At 35.0% G+C, this 8,914-nt stretch overlaps 2 long non-coding RNA genes across 2 annotated transcripts; both read right to left on the bottom strand.

Moving 5' to 3' along the window:
* Positions 1–2,693: 2,693 nt before the first annotated feature.
* Positions 2,694–3,049, bottom strand: LOC109587022 (uncharacterized). Its single transcript, XR_002187351.1, has 3 exons — positions 2,987–3,049; positions 2,833–2,927; positions 2,694–2,770 (listed from the first exon to the last, which is right to left on the bottom strand). It is a non-coding gene; the product is annotated as an uncharacterized LOC109587022 (long non-coding RNA).
* A 1,517-nt stretch (positions 3,050–4,566) lies between these two features.
* Positions 4,567–5,062, bottom strand: LOC109587020 (uncharacterized). Its single transcript, XR_002187350.1, has 2 exons — positions 4,938–5,062; positions 4,567–4,892 (listed from the first exon to the last, which is right to left on the bottom strand). It is a non-coding gene; the product is annotated as an uncharacterized LOC109587020 (long non-coding RNA).
* Positions 5,063–8,914: the final 3,852 nt, after the last annotated feature.

Here is an 8,914-nt window from a genome sequence, read left to right on the forward strand (position 1 = left end):
TTGGTCTATTTCTTTGAAGCTTTCTCTCCACTCTATTTTCAAATTTGCCTAATTTAATGTTATAGAAAACACTTCACTGTTAATCCACTCTTCTCTATTGTCTATACACCAGTGATGTAGTTGATTACTTAATGCATTTGCATTATGCACACATGCACATCAAAAATTTATGCTCCAGGCCTACATTGTACATGTCACTGAAGCAGTAATGTCATGCAGCCATTGCACACAGGATAGCATTAGTTATATTGTTGTTTAATATTACAATTCACTGCTTATGTACCTCTCTATCTTTATAATGTTTCTGTCTCTCTCAAGGTTAGGATTTACGCTGCTGTCTTCATTTTTAGGCAATTATCATCTCATATCAAAACTCAATATTAACATGACAATTAACATGAATAATGTAATGTAATTAACATGACATAACTTGTAATGTTAATTGAAGTTTTCTAATAACACTACGATAGATTTGTAATGCACTGTTGTAGGAAAAAACACAAGATACCAAGATCAACATCTTTCACATGTATAACGTATGAATCCACAATAGTGTAGGGCTTACAAAAACAATGTATTAACAAAACATGTCATATTAAATGGTATCCAAGAATAGCTAGCATATAGTTGTAATGATTCGCAGAACTTTTTATATCAGTGTCATAAGCATATCGAACTTCTTGCAAGAGCTGTGAAAACACATCTTCCAAAACTAAAATTTCTTTACTTATACCAAATTTCAATTTGCACACCAATACGGTTCGTCTGCTCCTTAATTTCATAACAGTATAATCTGACTTCAGTTTGTTTCTTCTTTGATCCTGCTTCTTTCTTATAACAGGATATATTTTCAGGTTATAATCGTCACCCAGGTAGTTAGTGAGATGAGAAAATAATAATGTATATTTCGCTGACGGAAACCCCACATTATCAATGCACAATTTCTTTACAAGGACCGAATGGCAATGTTGAAAATGAGTGAGTTCTGGTGATTCACACGATCGTAGGAGCAATCTTTTTTACCAGAAGCACATTTTCTCTAAATTGCGAGAATTTACAGTCCGACGTCACAATCCCAATATCTTGTATATCCTCCCATTTTGTTCTTGAAGGAGTTTTATTCACAGCCCTCATTCTCTTTCTCTTCTTTAGACTTTCCAACAATAAACGGTCAGTTTCATTCTCACTCTGGCTTTCTTCAGTTGATGAAGCCATCACGACTGATATGTAAAGGAGCACTGAAGTAAGAGAGACAGAGAGCCTATGGTTCTTTCCTGGGAACGTGGAGGCATAGTATTGCGTGATGATGGGGTTGGTAAAATGGGGACAGGGACAGGGACTGTGACTGGGATTGGCAGGGTAAATACAGGACTGGGACTGGGACTGAAATCGTAAATGCGGGACTGGGACAGGGACTGGGGCTGAAAGGGTAATTTTGGGGTATTTTGGGGTATTTGATATGGGATATGTATACTATACAGAGTAACTAATCCACTTCTCCATTCACAGCACAGCTCCTTCTTAGAAAGTTGCAGAATATTATCAAAAGTTTTTGATTGAATTAGAGGATGAATTTCCTGGTAAATTGATGTAGATCAGTCTACACTAGTGTATGCAAACCAAGTCTATATGAAATGTTACTTTGATGTGACAAATACATGATTGGGCTAACATGATAATAAGTGCAGTTACATTTTTCATTTATATTAAAATTTTGCCATGCATCTTTCAAAGGAAGTTTGAAACTTAGTTGAAGGAAAAATAGTAGTATACTAAGATGCTGAGATGCAATCAAATGTGCAGGTGAAGATAACATTCCAGTTGTTGAAGTACATTATTGAATGCACTATAGGCATGTATATAGATTGAAGTAATCAATCATGGAACTGGATGTAACCCCATTTTAACTAAATTTATGTGCATTTCTACATCTCCCGTTCTAACTTTCAGAGTTATACTGTTTATAAAAGTAAAATAATGGGCAATACTTAACATTCTATAATACATTTTTTATAGATGAATTGCAGTCTGGTACAAGTATGATTGTTTTTATTAATGGAGCTGGAGCTGTATGGTCCATGTAAGGTGGGGCTGTTTGTTTACTGATCTCAACTAGCAATAGTTAGAAGACCATTGGTAAGTTTTATGTGGTTTGGAAGCAGTATGCTAGACTTTCATCACATATATAATTTTTTGTGACATTTTTTGCTACTCAATGCCAAAAATTCATTTAAAAAAGGCTCAGGAAGTATTAAGTGGCAATGAAAGTATTGCATCATTTGTGGATGACTATGCCTTCAATAGTTAGGCTAAATGTCACAGTTCTTGAAAATTTTTTCCTGTTGGATGCTGCAACCTGCAACATGAGAAAGACAAAAATTCCAAAATTTTCCATGCTCAAAATAGCCCTGCCCTACCTTATAGTACATGTTGGTGAGCTTACCTTCTTGTTGTTCTTTAGAATGGCAGTCTAGTACTGGTACAAAGCTGGTACAAAAGCAAGCTGTATAGACAAAAGTAAGTACATGTATGTGTGTTGGTGTTATTGTACATGTGTAGCTTACCTGTTATTGTTGTTCTTTATAGTTATACACAGATGGATGAGTACAAGTATGATTGTTTTTATTCAAGGTGCTGGTACAATATTAATCTTTGTAGACAAAAGTAAGTATACATGTACATGTGTGTGCCTTTCTTTATTATAATTTGCATGATAAAATGGAGATATTACATGCAGGTGTGATTGATGGTACAGAGAGAGCCTTTTTGACTGGAAATAAAAATAGGTTAGTTGTATTATTGTTTGTATAGTTATACTGTATATGTACTTACTATTAGTGAGTAGTAGAACCCTGTAGTGAGTGTAGAGAAAGTTAACATTAGAGAGAGAGAGAGAGAGTTCCATGGGTACATAATATAGTGATACACTGTATGGGAGAGACAATGTACATGTATTATTGTGTGTATAGTTTTACATGTAACTCACCATAAGTGAGTACTAGAACCTTGTAGAGAGTGTGGACTGTGGAGACTGGAGACAGTTACAGGGAGTGTGGGATGATACTGCTATTGCTACTATAAGGTCTTGTTGCCATTAGGTATGATAGTAAGTATTAAGAATGGAGGTTGATAATGGCATACTAAATAGCTAGTAATCTTTTCCAAAATTATAGTCATTTTGGATCATTATGTGTATGGTGGTATGCTCAAATTAAAACCCACCAATCACTAAAAACTTAGCACCCCTCTACAATTACCAACCATATGGTATTATGATTGAAGTACTGAGGCACTGTTGTTAATGTTAATTTGTAGGCGATTTCACCAGTAAAGGCAGTTATTCTTGTTCTCTCCTTCATCTGGTCTCTATACTCTTGTCCTCTTGCTATGACTGATGGAGGAGCTAGACTAATTAAAGTGAGCAGACATTACACGCAAATGCACATTATACTTAATGCATTACATACACATTTACATGTACATGTACATGTACTTACTGATTCTCTGGTGCTACTTCTTGTTATTGATTGCTTTTCTCAGTATAGCAATGTATACATGTATGTGTATACATGAATGTAATAGAATTATTCTGACAACCACATTATATACTGGTATGTGTATTATTTATTGTGATAGGTAATGAAGTTAAAAGATACAATGGCTACTACTTATAACAGACTCACTTCAAGGGATCCTAGCAGCTTCTGGACATCAGGAAAATGGATGACAGAGAGAGTTGGTGGATCTGATGTTGGTAAGAAAAATCACTTAATTTTTCTCATTATAGTGATGACTTTGATGATTTTTTTAGACTTTTATATATGCAACATTTTTCTTGAACAGCTGGGAACTACATGTATATACATGTAATAATCTGCAAAAGTTAGACACTGCATGCTACTACAAGAATAAATACTATGCTATAAAGTAAAACAAGTTTCAAATTTGTAAATATACAGACATGTACATGTCTACTGTCTTACTGTATTTTACTTTCAAGAATACCACACTTTTGACTATGTTGTAAAAATTAAAACTCATCTTCATTGCCTCATGATACTGCTGGTGAATTATGAAAGTCCAAATGGCCTGATGACAATGATTGTGAGTTAGTTAGCAGGTAATGGTGGATAGCAAATTTTAGCTTCCATGAAGTAAATGGGGAACTTGTAGTGGTATTAATTTTGTGAAAATGCAATTACTCTTTAGACGTGAATAAGTATGAACAGCTGAGAACTACATGTAATAATTTGCAAAGGCTAGACACTGCATGTTAATAGAACAGTAAATAATGCTATAATGAAAACAAGTTTTAAGTCTGTGAATATCAAGACATTATTATACTGTATTATGTTATTTTCATGAATACAATGTTTTTGAATTATGCAAGTCTAAAATTAATGGTCTGATGATAATGATTGCGATTTACATGTAGCAAGTCATACTGGATAGCAAATTTTGGCTTACCTGTAATAAAATTAATGGTGAGCTATTAATAGTACTAATTTTGTGAAACGTAAGTGTCATGGAATGTGAGAACAAAATGGCAAAACTAAATCACCAAACTCACTAAAATCATTAAAAGCTATAATCAACATGTCAGTAGTACTCAATACAAAAGTAAAATGGTTCAGTGAAAGAAAATCATTTTGAAAGTTTAAATGTCATGATACAATAATAATAATAATGTTAAATCAACATTAAAAGTCAAAAATAGTTACTGCCTAATAATTAATCAAAACATGTAAAATAATGTCAGTTAACGTATTATATTACTAATGTTTACCAGCACATGAAGAACTGCTTACATGTTCTGATAACATTCGAACAGTTTTCATTGTACGAAATAAACTAGCTGAGCCTAATCCTTCAGACTTCATCTTCTCTTCAGTCTATAGTTAATATATTATTATTAGTATTATTATTTATTATTATACTTTAATTAATTGTTCAGCTAATAATTTCATTACAGTAGGTAAATGAGCACTAGTTACTGCATCACGTGGGTCCAATGATAGTACTGATTGTTCAAGATACCTAAAAAAAGTGAAGTACAAATACTTTAACTTAATTAATTCATAATTATGGCCTGTTTGCATTTCAAATGTACATGTACATGTACAGTACTTCTATGTATCAGAGCTGATTAGTATGATTCGAATTTGGACTTTCTAGAAGCTTTTAAAAAAGATGGTGAAAGACACTGTAGTATATTTGTCAGAATGGCTAAGGCCACGAAGTGGCCACAAGCTATTCTAGATTATATGAAGAAGGTGAAGTTGATCATATCAACTGTGTTTGGCCAGTTTTCTTAACTTACAGCTAATTTGTATTTAAATAACTAATTTTAATAACTTTTGGTCCGCCCATCCGCCCACTCGCCACACTATATAAGCCCCTGCTTCAGCCATCTTTCTTGGCCTTTGATTAGCTCCTCCTTCAATTGGGAGGGTGGGTGTGGATAGTTGATATGATCAACTTCACCTTCTTCATATAATCTAGAATAGCTTGCAGCCACTTTGTGGCCTTAGCCATCTGACAAATATATTTCAGAAGGCACAGTCTCATTGTCACATATCAACTGTGTTGTTTGTAGCTTCTTCCAAGCTATTCTGGTCATTAGTGATGGCTATTCAATAGACCGCTCGATCCACTTCTTTGTGATAAAATCTTTGAAAGACTGACTCTGAGCTCCAATTTGCTGCTTTTAGGATTTCTTTTAGAGTAACTCCACCTCTGGCTGCAGCCGAGGCTGACGCCCTACGAGTAGAATGGGCTTCAAATATAGAGGAGTCGATCCCTGCCTCTTCAAGAGTAGTTCTTGGCCGTTTAGAGCTAAAGTGCTATTTTGCCAATATACTACAGAAGAAGACGGATCACTTGAGAGATCAAACTGATAAGCAGAAAGTGAAGCCTACATTTTATGGTGAGGCACTAACTACAGATGAGATGCATCAACAGCTTACAGCAGCAGAAGAAAAAACTAGAGAATAAGAAGAGCTACAGAAGAAGAGAGAAGAGAAGAAAGAAGAGCAGCAAAAGAAGAAAGACGAACTGGAAAAGTAGAGAAGAGACAAAAGAGAAGAACGGCAAAAAAGAAAGAGGAAGCAGAAATAAAAAGGAAAGAGAGGAAAGAAGAACAACAAAGGAAAAGAGAAGAACAGCAGAAGAAAAGGCAAGATAAACAAGAAAGATGTAAGAAACTATTGGGAAGTACAAAAGTGGCTATATGTAAGTCACAGTCACACTATTCTAGATTTCAGCCACAGCTGCAGTTGCCTAATGATTCTGATACAAAATAGCTGATGATGACGAGGAACTGTGGGTTGGCTGTGATGCCTGCAGCAATTGGTACCATTATCCATGTATAAATCTTCCTGGAGTACCAGAAGATGGCATGTGGCTTTGTCCATATGGTGTATAACATGTGGCTTTGTCCATATTGTTTGATGAGATAATTGTTAATAACTATTAATGACGAAATTGCCCCATTGGCAAAAATTGCTGGTAAAAGACTTTAAAAATTTATTATTCTTAAACGAAGTTTGCACATTGTAATAAAATGTGTTATATTATTATTCCAATTTTATAAAATGGGTAAACTATACTTTAAAGCAATTATAGCATCTTTTTATAGGTTTTTGCAAATTTGTGTCGAAGTTGCCCCGCCCTCTCTTACGCATGTGCATTGTGTAGACCAAACCATATGTAATAAAATGTCTTCTCGAATTGAAGTTGGAAAGGAGTTCAGCTCTTAGCCTCTTACAATGAATTACTATCTGCTGTACATGAGTTAGAGGCTGAGCAGTGCATTACTCATTATACCAGAGATTCTAGAACAATTGAAGCGGCAAAAGGACATATTCAACAGGAAATCAACCCAGCACTCAGGTATTATGAACTTAAATTACGGTATCAAAGGAAGAAATAGTATTCAGGAAAATCGACAGGACAAAGAGTCAAAGACCCAACCAAAGGTTTGTTTGTGGCATGGCTGGACACAGACTAGCATGTGTATTTTACCATTGTTTCATTGAAGGGTCACAAACATTGCTTTTTTTATGAGCATAATTATTATTGTTATGTAGGACACTGTACATCCTTTGTTAATGCACATGTTTTGAAGAATGGAAAGACACTTGTTATTACTGATATAGACCACTGGAAGTGAGAATTAGAAAAGATATGACTTTTATTAATTCTATATACAATATCCGCCCACACATCATAATTGGCTCAGTTTGGCTGCCATTTTGGTTGGCAAGTTTGTTAAGGAAGTCAATGGAGGTGCAAAGAAAATGTCTCACTTACCTGCTGTAGCTCTATCAATAGCTAAAAAGTGCTTGTTATAAGAAAGAAGAGCTGCTTTTAAGCTTCTCCTGTAAAGGATTTGGTCAAATTCACTCCAGCTTTCTTAATACAGGTTTGTTTTTATGTCGGCCCATTTCTTCTCCATTGAAAGTTGCCAACCAAAATGGCAGCCGGAATTTATTTCATCCTAAACCACGCCTTACAACCGTAAAGATTTCTAATAACCTTCCTACGTAAACAATTTTCACTTCCAGTGGTCTATTAACCTGCAGCACAATCATGAAACAAGCAAAGTTTGTTGTTTTTTTTGTAAATACTTTCATAAGCTTTATTGCTGTCTTTCTGTCTAGGAAATGTTTAAATATTTTAAACACTTTTAAACGAACAAGGAGTCATGTCAAGACTAGTATTAAATTATACTGCTCTATTATACTTCAGCACAAGAGTAGGATTTTCATTTTAGGATTTTGTTGGTATGGATAGTCAGTCTTTCCAAAGCCTACTTGCCCTTGTTTCTATTTAAGGATTTCGGCCAAAATTTGTCAAAAATGAATGGGAGAGAATTCTCCGTTTAAAAATTTTTTTTCTGATACATATTTATGTACTATGTTATGTAGAAAATTTAAGCAAATTCCATTTAAGTTTGTATTTTTAAAGAATTTTCAAAAAATATTTTTTACAAGTACTAATGGCAATTGCAGTATTTGGTAATGCTCATGAGTATGACACTAAAAATCATCAAAGTCAGTGGTAATCAAAGGAATTTAAGCAACGCTGGCTGCTCTGATGACAATTTTGAACATCATTTTGTAGATATAAGTCATGAAACTAGTCATCAAGTAAAATAAACATGTATTGAAAAGAAAAATAACTTTAGTAAACAATAACTCACAGTTAACATTATGTAAAGAAAACAAAGGTATAGTATATGTGTAAACAAGTAAAGGTTATACAACGAGGTGGAGGTATCTATGGCATTTATCATACCGAGGGCCGTAGGCCTGAGGTATGATAAGGCCATAGATACCGACACAGAGTTGTATAACCAACTTCTACCATGTACTAAAATAAACAAATAGTTTACTTAGCAAAAGTTAGCAACAGCAATGCATTCCCATGGTAGCTTTTGCGCGTAGCAACAGCGCACTATAACAGTTTGAAAAATAACATTATCTTCCCAACAATGGCTGTCTCTGTCTCTGACATCTCAAGTGAAATAGACAGGCAAATAGAGGAGTTTCTTTCACAAATTACGGAGGAGCAATACCAAGACTTCTTAAATAACTCCACCCAGTTGCTTCCTAAGCTCGATGGCAGCATAGACGGCGGCTCTAAATCTCTCGATGGTTCAAGCAACACCACGACCACTGCCGCATCATCATCCAAGATCTCAGCTAGCTCTAGGTTTGCTGCCCCAAAGGACGATGAAGCTGTTCTGGCAGCTCAAAAGAGCGCAATACCAGAAACAACTAAAAAAAGCACTGACTGGGCTTGCAGAATTTGGGAACAGTGGAGCCTCAGCAGGAAACAATCTGATTGTTCATACCCACCACCACCTCACCTATGCAGTGATAAGAGTACCCTTGATAGCTGGTTGAGTAAG

The sequence above is a fragment of the Amphimedon queenslandica genome, unplaced genomic scaffold (genome assembly GCF_000090795.2).
Source record: "Amphimedon queenslandica unplaced genomic scaffold, v1.1 AMPQUscaffold_12713, whole genome shotgun sequence".
Taxonomy (NCBI): domain Eukaryota; kingdom Metazoa; phylum Porifera; class Demospongiae; order Haplosclerida; family Niphatidae; genus Amphimedon; species Amphimedon queenslandica.